Here is a 14,264-nt window from a genome sequence, read left to right on the forward strand (position 1 = left end):
AATACTATATGCAGAGTGCCAAATAAAGGCATTAGTGAGGTAAACACCAGGGAGAACCCCTTAGCGTTAAGGATTCTGTAGAGATGCCAATATATATTGGACTTTGACTTGTAAGATGCCCCTTCTGGTTGTTGGCTTGCAGAGTGTCAAATAACTTATGACTTCTCACCATGTGCCGCTGCTTGGAGGAGTTTCAGCTTGAGGAGATTCCCTCAGTTCACCATGTCGGGGATAAGAGATCCAGATAAGGGGACCAGGTTAGAGAGATGGAACAACTTCTAGGAGAAATAAACTCCTATGCTTGAGGAATGGAACAAACTCTTAGGAGGAATAAATTCCTATGCTTGGGGAGAGACTTTTCTAGGAGAAGTGAACTCCTATGATTAGGGAGAAATGATATAACTCATAAAATTGTGCCCCAAGTTTCATGACCCATGAAGGAATTTTCCCTACAGGATCCTTGGAGAGATTTATCGAATCTCGACGTAACTGCCCCAGATTGGTCGAACTCAAGAGAGATTCCCCAACGTGGTTGCCCCAGATTGACCAAAGCTTGAAGAGGTTTATCGGCGTGATTGCCCCAGATATGCTGAACTTGAGAGGTCAAACCTCGATTCAATTTCCCCTAATTAGCTATATCTTACTAGAATCCTCAGGCTTTCTTTGTTTTGAAGTCAAATAAACATGGAAACAACTTTACCACGCTCAACGGAGTCTTCGAATTCTTCCCCTCATGGTAATCAAATAAAGCATTAATTGTTCATGCCCAACGGAATTTTTAGAGAATCTGCTCCTTGATAGTCAACATTTGAAATGATTAGCTTTTACTCCTCAGAGTTCTCAAGTCTCTTGTACTTTGACATGATCAAGTTACTCACTGATTCTCACCATGGTAATTTCCTTGATGTTAAGCACATATTTGTATGCACAAGAATGTTAATTCTAAGAATGATGATTCTAATGCAAGGTGAAGGATAATATGGTGAAGTTAAGTTATTTCTCCATCATGGAGAACAACTAATATAACCATAGATTTAATAATAAACAAATTCAATGGTTAAGATTTGTTATGGGTGACCTACTATTCAAGTAAATGTAAAGAAACAACTATTTACACTTTCTTACTAACATATATTTTTAACTAACCCTAATATTTATCATAAATTATATTTATAATTTTATTAATTAAAGTTTTCAAATATCATACATATATAGTTAATTGATACAAACAAGTTTTGTAAAACTATTAATTTTTAAATTATTTTTATACTTTAATTAATGTTAACATTTATATACATAATATTACTATTTTTAATTATGACTAATATTAAAACTTTTTTTAATGTTATATGAAAGTAACAATTAATTAAATAATTAAAATTCTAATAATTACTAATTTTATTAAATTTTTTTATATCCATTAACTCTAATTTGTTTGTACAGTCAATAATTTTCTAAAACATATTCATACTAATAAAAATTATCTAACGAAAAAACATTTGTTTAGTGATTTTTAATACGTGTGTAATTATTTGCCAACTATCTCACACAAGAAAAAAAAATACTTTGATCGCAAATTGAGTCAATATTTATGATATCACTCTCTTTTGCAAAATCAAATGCTAATGTAAGGATAATAGTCCCTTGTAAGTTGTAACTGCTATTTAATTAATAATTCAACTCTCAATCTATCAATCTAAACAGATGTCTAGCAAAATAAAAACTGTAAATTTATGAATAATTAAAAAAAAAACAAGGTAAGTATCTTTTTAAGATGCACTACAAAAGAATCAACCAAAAGCAACAAAACATGATTATTCATTAAAAAGTTCCATATTTATGAATAGATAAAATAATGAATGAATGTAAAAAAATATTTATAATACTCATTTAGACAAATAAATAATTTTATAACTTTTGGGGTGTATATGTAAATTATAGAAAATGCAAATGTAATTATTGAGTCTATTGGCTAATTGTAGAAATTATTAGAAAATTTACTAACATGTTATAATATGTATTTTAATGGTTCATCATGATGGACTAGAAAGTTAACTTCACCGTGTTAACCTTCACCCTAATGCAAAGCCTATGTTAGTCTTGAAGTTTTAAAACTTTTTATTGGAATGAGGTTGCGACCTCTTGTGAATGGGTCATTAGTCGACAAAACCTCGATTTTTGCATATGGAAGATAAAGCAAACGTACGATACCAACATGGATATGAGTCTCGCTTCATTGGGATTCAGTTAAACGCTATCTCATCGGAGTGCGCTTTCAAAATAAACCCTACTTCAATTAGGACTTTTAAGGGTTGTAACTTGGTCGTGTTCAGGGTTTTCAGAAAATAAAGGATTTTTAGGCTAAAAAATATTTGGTACCCACCCCCATCGTGATATTCTCCATTCCTAGGTTCAATTAACTCAACATGAGTGTTCATCCCTCACAAAGAATTTGGAATTGTTGAGGAATCAATGAGGTTCCTCTTTTTTTGGACATGGCGGTCGCTCACCTTTTATTCTTCTGATTCATTGTCACACTACTTTGTTCTTGCTTGGAAATTTCATCATCTTTCTTCACATGCTTCTTTTGCCATTTTTCTTTTCATCCTTTTTCGCCATTTTTTTTACTATTGTTATTTTTTCGCCATTTTTTTTTGCTATTTTTTTTGAACAAGCCGTGTGACCTCGCATTATCTTTGATTCGTTGGAGGTGATTGCGATTGCCTCACTCCTTTGATTTGATGAAGGATTACCATTGTGGTATCGTCATCTCTTGATCTCTTGATGGAATAAGGATAATCATTGCGGTTTTGACATTCCACAACCTTTTGAAGGATAACCATTGTTGTATCCTTAGACGCATACTCTTTTGGTGAGTTTTGAACACTCGATCAAGTTAAATGAACACTATCTTGCCCCAAGGTTAAAATAAGGGTTTTTATGATTAGAAAAGAAACTCCTGCTTCAAGGCTCAAAGGGGTTAACAAGGGTTTATCTCCTTTATATCTCCGGTGTTTGGGGATTTGAAATAATGCCTGTACATCCTCAGTAGGGTTTTATTCAAAAACACACGATTAGAGATTTTACATTTTTATCTTTCATCATTCTCCCTCTGCTCTTTGCCTAAGCAAGGTATTAAAAAAGTTGATATCGTATGCAAGCGAATCATTTTATGAGTGATAACGAATGGATTACTTCAAGACGAACATAAACAATGTATTATGATTTTCATTCAGAAATTAACAAGTTTTTACTTGCTATAAATGCTTAAACAAACAATGAAATGTTATGAATGAGAAAGCAATGAAAAACTGAATGACTGCCATTGTTGAGGAGACTTGACTCTGTATGGACTTATTTCTCTCGAATACTTTTTGCAGTTCCTTCCAAACACTTCAGATTACTTCAAAAGAAAACTCCAACGAAGTCATCCAAGAGTTGTAAACTTTTCCTTACTTTAGGGATTCGAGTAATGCGAGTGATGCAATGCTCAAGATAAGAGTACGTCTTGCTTATCCTTCAATCGGGGGCCCCAAGAATTGATGTTGGAGTAGCGTTTACCATCACACACGGAGGAACCTTGCATGATCATCAATTTGAGGAGATCTATTTGTGGTGAAGAAGACCCAAGGTTGGAATCTTCACGACAAAAGGTCGGAAACTGACGACTCGAGGTCGGAAAACAGAGGACTCACAACTCAACGGTTGGAATCTCCACGACAAAAGGTCGGAAACTCGCGACTCGAGGTCGGAAAACAAAGGATTCACAACACGACGGTTGGAAAACTCACTGGATCTGAAAGGGTATGCCGATAACCACCGGACTTGAACGGGGAGGACTAATCAACAATAGACCTGACCGAAGGATGCCCATAATCACGGGACTTGGAAGGGATGCCAATAATCATTGGACTTGACCAAAGAAGACCAACAGTGGCTAGACTCTATTGGGGATTTTATTAGGCATTGGGTTTGCGAGGAAACATTGATGCCCGCGAAGCATAAGAACTACATGGATCCCACAGGCCGAAAGGCGGGGTGTAATTCTACAAGAGTGGCAATCGTTCGAATTGCCACACACCAAGTATGGTTCATCCAAACGATTGAACTCAGCAAACGGGAAATAACCACAGAGACAATGATCTTGACGGAGAATGACATCGTATCCAATCCACCCTGGAGAGAGAAGGTGAGACTTCTTCTGGGAATATATTACTTTGTGCTTTTGGAGCACGCACAAACTGGCTTATGCATTGATGCATGTTTGAATTTTTTCTTTAGCGTAATGATCCATTTTCATGGAAATGCTACGCATTTTTGTAGATTTGATGTGAATGCAATGAAACTATATGCAAAGTGCCAAATAAAGGCATTAGTGTGATATAAAAGCAAAGTCATTGGGGTCCCTTCAGGGAATATTCCATTATCTTTTCAATCGAATTTCATCTTTGACCTTGGGCGAGGTAAACACCAGGGAGAATCCTCTTGGTGTTGAGAACTCTGTGGGGATGGCAATCTTTCAAGATACCCCTTCTTGTTGTTAACTTGCAAAGCACAATCATAACTTATGACTTCTCACCATGTGCCATGCTTTGAGGATTCTCAATTTGAGGAGATTCCCTCTTTTCACCAAGTTGGGGATTCGAAATCCATATAAGGAAACCTTGGCTAGGGATGTATAACAACTCCTAGGAGAAATTAACTCCTATACTTGGGGAGATAATGAATTCTCAGGAGAAATAAACTCCTATGCCTGAGGAATGGAATCAACTCTCAGGAGAAATAAACTCCTATGCTTGGGGAGAGAGTGAATTCTCAGGAGAAATAAACTCCTATGCTTGGGGAGAGAGTAACTTGTTGGGAAAAAGCATTGTGATACCTATCAACTTTGTGATGGTCAACTGCACTTTACAAGTGAATGACGGTTCCTTCAATACAAATCAAAAGATTGTGCCCCAGGCTGCCTGACTTAAGAAGGTATCTGATTCACGAAGACATTTGCCTCGAAAGGATCCTTACACCACAATTACTTGTGAAAATCTGCCCCAGCCTATTCAATTATTTGAATATTCTTTCTCTTGCTCAACAGATCCTTGAAGAGATTTTTCGAATCTCGTCATAACTGCCCCAGATTGAGTGAGCTTGAGAGATTCCTCGACGTCACTACTTCAGATTAATTGAAATCAAGAGAGAGATTCCTCGACTTGATTAGCCCTGATTAGTCGAATTTGAGATGTCAAACCTTGATTTGCTTGCCCCAGATAGGCTGAACTCACGACAGAGATTCCTCGTCGTGACTGCCCCTGATTATGTACATCTTATCAGAATCCTCGAGTTTATTTCCTTTGAAGTCAACCAAACTATGGAAGAAACTTTATCGTGCTCAATGGAGTATTCAAACTCTTTCTCTCAGGGTAACCAATCAAGAACAACATCAGGCTCATCAGAGTATTCAAGCAACATGCCCCTTTGATAATCAATCAATGAAGGCCACAAACTGCACATGCTCAAAGGGAGCCTTCAGCCAACTTGCTTTGATAATTAGTCTCTAAAATGATTTCTCTTCATTCTGCGGAGTTCTCAAGTCTCTTTTACTTCGACATGATCAAGCTTTCCATGGATTCTCATCACAGAAATTTCCTTGATGTTTAAGCAAATGTTTTGCATGAAGAAGAATGTTAATTCTAAGAATGATAATTTTAATGCAAAGCCTATGTTAGTCTTGAAGTTTAAAGAAACTTTTTAAGAAATGAGGTTGCGACCTCTTGTGAACGAATCACTAATTATCATAACCTCAAATTTTGCATATGAAAGATAAAGCGGGCATATGATACCAACCTGGATATGGGTTACGCTTCATTGGAAGTTGTCGCTACCGCGAAAAATGGATCAGAGTCGCCACTAACATATTTATCCCATAAGGGAAAGGAATACCAGAAAACCTAACTCATAACAAAACAAGGTCTTTCGACAAGAGAACAGGGCACGGGAGTCGGTTACGCGAGGGGAAGGTACTAGCAACCCCTCGCGCCCATCGTACTCGATGGTATCCACCTATGTTTGTTTCTATCTAAAGGGTGTATCTATTTGTTAGCTGAAGATTTCGTCTTGTAATATTTGTCCTTCGAAGAAGTGGAAAATCGAAGGAAAGATGGTTACTGATGGCCATCCCTTAAAAATAAAAGAATGGCTACTGATGGCCATGTTTCGAGAATAAAGATTTCTAAGTTCGTTATGAAGATAATGAATACTGAAAGCTAGTGAAAGTATGTGTCTTCGGGAACTTAGACAAAATTTATAAAATATATTCAAGTATTACTACTTAGCGTGTTTTCGTAGTGTTTTTAATACACTGCCACGCGTCGAAGACGGACTCAGGCGGGAATATTTGAAATTCGAAGACGGTTTCGTAACTGTCCAAGTAACAGATGGCGTCGCTGGAAGTTCTTATGAGAGACGTGACAGCAGATTAGTGTAGGACCGTTAAGGTCGAAACTAGTATAAATAGGAGTCTTAATGTTAGGATTCTGTGTGTTCATTTTGTACAAATCACTCACATATTTACTCAAGTATCAAGTGTTAAGAGAAAGAGTTCGCTGAGAAAATGTACGTATGACACCACCACTTTAATACATGTGTATTATCTTTCGTTTTCAAATATCTTTCAGAATTACTGCATTCCATTTACTTCTTGCCATTTACATTTCTGTATCTTTACTTTAATGTCATTTACTTTCGAATTACTTTCATGTTATTTACTTTCAAAGTCTTTAACGTTTCTGCATTCTAAGATTCTTTACGTTTTAACAGTCCTTTTAGTTTCATATGTTATGTTACTTATCTTTTCATTGAAATCATACTTACATATAACAAAGTGATTATCAAGATTACTTGTTCTTTAATCGAACAACGCTTATTGACAAAGACGAATCATGAGTATGGTTCAAATGAACATTGATAACAATCTTTTTGACTATGTGTCCTAGGATCAATCTAGTCGATCCTGCGAGTAACCAAATCATATTTATTATAGTTTGGAAGACTAGCGGTTGTTTACCGGAAATCACCGTAAACAAATTGGCACACCTGGTGGGACGGTGTCAAGCGGATTGTTTTAATCAATTGCTTTATTTTTGTCTAGACAATATCAAGACCTTGTATGAACCTTAGGAACGGTAAATTAACGAACAGTGCACAACCGATTCCCAAACGAAGGTACAACAAGAAAATGGTCGTTACGGCCAGTGCAGGGGGCAAATTCGACTTCCACTCAAGGAACACGGGATACAACGGGTCCAAATGGATCGAGACCTGCAGATAATTCTCAGGCTATGCCTGAAAATAATACAGGACCCTCAGGGACTATTCCAGTTTCAGTATCGACAACCGCACCCTCATCCACAAGTGCAGAGGACGTAACGTTTTCCTCGACAAATGCTGCAAACAATTTGTTTGGTCAAGGCACGAATTCTGTTTTCGAATGGAGACCAAATAGTCCATATGGAATGCCATACCAATATGGAACAGGCGTACGAGGGGCAGGACCTATATATGCCCCAACTAACAATGCGACATTTTCACCGAATGTTAGTTCAGTGGGTCGAAGTGCACATAACACTAGTTTTTCTACCCAGATGCCCCACTTTACCACAAATAACCAAGCAGCATTTCGACAAGAAATGGATGCAAGCAACCATGATATGCTAGGGGCTTTGGCCAGAGAATTGACTTCAATTTTAAACCCACTAATGACAAATATTGCTACTACAAATAGGGAAAACGTGGAGACTTTCCAAAAGATATCATCTCAAATGAATCGAATGGCAGAGTTCATGGGAGTAACACCACCTAGAAGGAAAGACAAACAGCCTTCGAATCAAGAAGAGAGGCCCATTATGGAACGTGTACAAGATATAGTTCTGTTATCTAGGACAGTGTCATACCCCAATTTTTGACCTAAGATACCACCTCATATCATTTACATATGCATCATTTGCATCTCTAACAAATTGCATAGCTTGTGTTTGTTACTTGTGACTCAGCAGGATTTAATCAAGAGATCACTCATCAGTACAAGTAACAATCAATTAGGGTTTTGTTCTCCCTTCATCTCAAAAGAATTATTTTCATCAATAATCAACATTTGATCCTCAGAGATTCATTTCAACAAGCTCAAAGACTCTGAATCAACCAGATTAGGGTTTTGACTGAAGCTAGCATACTCCTGATTTTTGCTCAGGATTTGACCTAATGACTTGGGACATGATATAAAGACCCCAAGTGCATCATTTTGACCTAATCCATTGGCTCAGAACATCTCCTACACAAGGATTGTTCAATAGTGAAATTTCAAATCATCAGATTAGGATTTTGAACTATCAGGGACCAAAATCAGGGATCACATTTGGGAAACCCTAAAAATCCCCAGGGAGTCAACCAAAGGTTTCAATCATCCTCAAATAATCCCTATGACAATATCCAATGGAAATTGCATCTCAATTCAAGATCCACAGTCATCAATTTCATCAGATTGACAATTAGGGTTTTTGACCTAATTCACTAAACAACTGACTTTTTAATCAGGACATGGTGCCACAACTCAAACCATGGCTCAATATCCTCTAATTCTTCAATGTGATCCATTCATACCATTCATTTGGTGAGGATAGCCTGTTTCATTTGAAATCTCCAGAAACGCGATTCGTCTGAAAAAGTCAACTGTACAAGATCACCATTGACTTTTGGAGAATTTTGGTCAACTATGACTTTTGAAGTTTTGAATCATCAATATATGATATATGAAGTCATTTGATCAAGAAAAATCAAGAAAATCAATCAAGAATCAAAAAGTCAAAAGTTTGACTTTCCATACTTAGAAAAATTTCTAAGTGTTTTTCAATGGTTTTTTTCCAAACTTTGGAAGGGAATAACTCAAAATTTCACCTACAAACTGAAAAAAACTTCTTACATGAAAGTTGTAGATTTTGATCCAATAAACAACTTTGACACATATAATTTTTTTCCATAAGATCAACCATTTAAGAGATATGGAGCTTCAAAGTTGGTACTTTTTGAAAACTTCACTTAAAACTTCATTTTTCTCAAAGTTCATGGATCTTTTTCACCCACTTCCTTAAAGATCTTGAAGAAACTTTCAACTAGGGTTTTGAAGTGTGTAATATGAGGTTTCCAAAATGTCCAAGAGCATGAAAAAATATGGAGTTAGCCATGGTTTTGAATTTTGACATTAGTGATCATTTTCACTTGAATTTGCACCATTTTTCACTAAGTTTCAAGACTACATGACCTATAATCCAAGCAATGATGCATAGAAGCAATAATTGAGAGATATTTTTCTGATTTGAGATCAGAATGGAAGAGGATAAGAAGCTTGAGTTTTAACCATGGTTTGGTCACTTTAACCATTTTGCATTAAATGTAAAAGATTCCTTTTTATCTCTTAAGCCAAATCACCAATTCTTGATCAACTTGCAAAGGTCTGAGTTCAGAACTCTTGGCCTATAAATATAGGTGCAAATCACTCTTCAATTCACACCAAAACCTCACAATTATAGGTTTTCTCTCTTCTTTCTTGAATTGCAAGTTTCTTAAGTTTCAAAGAGGTAAAATGCTCAACCTCTAAATCTTTGAAGTTCTGAGCAAAATGATGCTTCCCACAACTCATAAACATCATTTGGAAGTTGTTTGATCCTTCCATACACCCCAAAAACACCAAGAACTCAAAATCACTACCTCACTTCCATATGAACACATATTGAGCCTTATCATGCCAAATCTCACCCAAGCTCATTTCTGTCTAAGCTAATCATCCAAACACATCCTATATACCATATATGAGCTGTTCCAACCATCATCCATGACCTGTAACTCCAAAATCACATAGCATGATTCTCACTTGAGCTATACTGCAGATCGGGTTCCATAGCTTTACACAGATGAATCCAAACAGTTCCAAGCATTCAAACATGTTTCATAAGGTTCATTGAAGGTGTTCAGATCAAGAAACAACATCTGGGAGCCCTCATTTGCAGAATTCGATTTCCAGTTTGGCCGTTTTTGAGGTAAGAACACTTGAACTTCAAACTCTATGAATCATGCATCATAAATGAAATATTGCTTTGCCATCTTGTTTCTGCACTATCACTGATCATTAGCCCTCAATCAATTTCATAATTCATCAATCATACACGATTTCACATTGAATTTCAGTTCTAGGGTTCTTAGTGTTCATCACAAAATTGATCACCTTAGAGAAAAAATAAATGAATTATGAGATCATCATCATGTTCCTCGTCCAAAACCGAGTGAGATAGACCCTTTGATCGATCAAAACAACACAGATTTGAAGAAATTCAAAAATCAGTTAGGGTTGTGTTCTTGGCGCCAAATTTTGAAACTGAACTTAGGAATTTGATTCAAAATATATTTAATTCATTGCAAGAGATTAACAGACCACGCGCGTGGTCTGGTTGGTTAAGTTTTTGAGTTGTGAGAGAGAGGGCGCGAGTTCAACACTCATGGGGGCCAAAACATTTTTTTTATCACTATTTTCTTTCATTTTTTACACACAACTTTAATTAATTCATTGACCAATCAAATTAACTCATTTTTATTTCATTTTTTACACACCTCATATTTAATATACATATTTTGACAATATCAAAAAAATCACAAAAAAAGATTTATTTAATATGTTTTTAATTAGGTTTAAAATGATACATTTTTAAGTGTTTTTAAAATACTTTAAATATTGTTTTTCATTTAATTCTCAAACCTAATCACTTGTAAATATTTTTGTGATCAAACCCTAATCACTTAGGTCTTAATTAAGCATTAAAATTTGATTTTAACTTAATTAAGTTGACTTTTGTCAAATTCAAACCATTTTAAACCAAGCGATCGCGATTCTTTTCAAAGACAATAAACCATTTCTTTTTGAAACTATTGATTAAATCTTTTTAATTGATCAATTGATTTTCAAAACGATGTGGGGCCTCTCGAATATTAGAGAGTATAAGTCCCTTTCCTCTTTCTTTTCACAATTTTTCTTTGTACAGAAAACTCTTTCAAAACAATACTTTTCAAACTGTTTTCAAAACGACGAAACGACGCGTTTGTAAATAAAACAATCAACCATGTTTTATAAAATAAAACATGGGCCTCCACATAGGTATAAGTCCCATTCCCGTACATGAAGTTAGGTACTTCATTGTACACTTTTTTGTACATACCCTCTTTTGTACATACTTTGATCAGTTTGTTTTTTAACTTTGAACAACTAATCAAAAAATGAAGGTTTTCTTTAAATCTTCCCAAAAATAAAACATGGGCCTCCATGTAGGTATAAGTCCCAAGCCCCTTTGTAAATACCTGTTTACACAGCTTTGAATAAACTCAACGGGCCTCTCCCCGAGTATGAGTCCCGAGCCCCCGTGTATACAAATGGAGCATGCTTACAGGTATATTTCCTTCATAAACTCCATTATATACACACACTTTGTCATATATGTATAACTGTTCATATTTGTTCATGTACTTGTTCATATTTGTTCGTACTTGTTCATATTTGTGATTGTGTTATATATGCTTGTTCAACTTAGTACAACACTAGGTTCCCCATAGCCTCCTATTGGGCTTCGTGCAAAGAATCTCCCCTAGTTTAGGTTAGGACATAGAGTATGGTTTCCCGGTGAAATCGCTCTAAGAGCTCAAACCAACTATACCACGCCTCCCCTTGGGCTTTGTATAAACGAGTGACCCTCCCATAGCCTCCTCTTGGGCTTACAATGCAAGGACCCTGGATTGTCCCTCCCATAGCCTCCTCTTGGGCTTACAATGCAAGGACCCTCGGATAGCCTCCTCTTGGGCTTCGTACAAGGACCCACGGGCTTCTTATAAGCCTCCCCAATATCCAAATCAAATACCTTAGGAGATTAGACATTTTTCATCTCTATGATAGGAGTATCTCTTCTATATCATCACAAACAATCAATCAACCAATCAAACTTCTTTTTGCCACAAGGCTGGCTAATCAATCAAACCGTTTTGCCACCATACTGGATGATTAATCAAAGTTTTTGTCACAAGGCTGACTTCATTGAAACTTTTGCCACAAGGCTGGCTGATTAATCAAAACTTTTTGTCACAAGGCTGACTTCATTGAAAGTTTTTGCCACAAGGCTGGTTAAACAAACAAAAACATCTTTATCATTCTAAGCGCCATAAGTGGCATGGCCCAGGGCTTATAATGAAAAGATTTTCAAACAAAATCAAACAGATGTATGTGATGATATAGATTAGATACATCGAACATCGAGATGACATTTGTCTCTTTTCCTTTGCTTCCACTAGCATAAGTGGGAACTACGATTGCTCTGACTTTCTCAACATCCCTTTGAGAATACGTAGGCACAAGGTCGATCCTTGGCGAGCAAAACAAAACAAAAAAAACCATTCAAACCTTAGCACCCGTAGACCCCGAGCTACAGATGCTCTGATTCCCTCTAAGGGATATGTATGCAGAGGATCGCGATGATCTTTGCGAGCATAATCAAACAAACACCTTAGGTCCCACCTATTTCACCAGAACCTCTCAACAACATGGAATGAAAAACAAAGCAAAGAAACCTATAGAGTACTATAGATACGTTGGGTGCTAATACCTTCCCTCCGTATAACCAACCCTCTTACCCAAAGATCTCTTCCCACACTTTTAGGTTATTGCAGCTTTTTTCCTTTTCCTCCTTTGGAAATAATAAAAAGTTTGGTCCGTACAAAAGAAAAATCATTTTTTGAACACTCGAGCCCAAAGAAGGCATCAGGTGTCTCATCCAGAAATAAGAACAACGATTTTTCCCCGCGACAGAAAAATGGCGACTCCACTGGGGACCATCTTTTTATTGTTTCCAAAGGAAGGGTTATTTCTATTTATTTTGTTTTTATTTTATTCTTGTTACTTGTTTGGTTCTTTGGTTCTGTTACTTGTGTGGTTCTGTTACAAGTGATACATTATGGACAAATCCTAACCCGGATTAAGTACACATAAGAATTAGGTGGAGGGTATAGTCATGTGTAGGCGCACGTGAGAATCCTTCCGCTCAGTGGAGGTTCCTTGTTTGTAATATATGTTTAGCGAGTTAATTGCGAAGACATTATTGCTTTCATTGAACTGTAGAAGCTGAGTTGGCTGTAGAACCCCAACCCATCCTGGCCTTATTAGGTTGTGGTGCAGAAACTATTCAGGTGAAGACTTGGATTAGTTGTCATGCGGAGAACCACACTCAGACGAGTTTTTCTTGAGAATATTACTGGCTCATGAGTTTAATTGTGGAAGGCCGGTAATATCCGAAAGAAAAATGTAGACTCTGACGTATCAGTAGAACATGTCATGCAGGTGATTAACTAGAACTATCCCATTTTTGGTTCTCTGACCTCATGCTCGTGACTTTGGACCTTTGAACCTGTGTAAATTACCATGTTTGCGTTACCATGTTTGCGTTACCATGTTTGCGTTACCATGTTTGAACTGCCATGTTTGCTTTACCATGTTTGAATATGTGGCATCCATGCATCCATGCATTCGTACATCCATGCAAAAAACCCATCTTTTTCCATAAAAAAAAAAACATGATTTTTCCAAAAAAATTTAGAGAATTTTCTTTGCAAACATTATAGGATTAGGTTATGGAAAAAAGGTATACCAAAAAGTACGGTTTCAAAGAGCCTAATATGGAAAGACTGAAAGAGTTAGCGTCTTTTGTACAAGATCCTTCTGATTTTAGGAAAAGCCATGGAAAGCTTTTGCCTATCTTGAACACTCATGTTGATGAAGGACTTCTCAAAACTCTGGTTCAGTTTTATGATCCCGTCTACCGGTGTTTTACCTTTCCAGACTATCAGTTGGTACCAACCTTGGAAGAATATGCCAATCTTTTGGGTATTCCTGTGTCTGACAAAATACCTTTCAATGGTTTGGAAGCCATTCCTAAGTCACCAGTCATTGCAACAGGTACCCACTTGAAGAAATCTGAAATAGAGAGTAATTGGACTACCAAAGGAAACCTTCCAGGTTTGCCTTCACAGTTTCTAATAAAGAAAGCCTTTGATTTCATCGAAACTGGTAGCATGATAGCTTTTGAAGCTGTACTAGCCTTGCTCATCTATGGTTTGATTCTGTTTCCCAATATCGACGACTTTGTTGATATCAATGCCATAAAGGTCTTTTTGAATGGAAATCCCGTTCC

This window comes from Vicia villosa, linkage group LG2 (genome assembly GCF_029867415.1).
Source record: "Vicia villosa cultivar HV-30 ecotype Madison, WI linkage group LG2, Vvil1.0, whole genome shotgun sequence".
Lineage (NCBI taxonomy): Eukaryota > Viridiplantae > Streptophyta > Magnoliopsida > Fabales > Fabaceae > Vicia > Vicia villosa.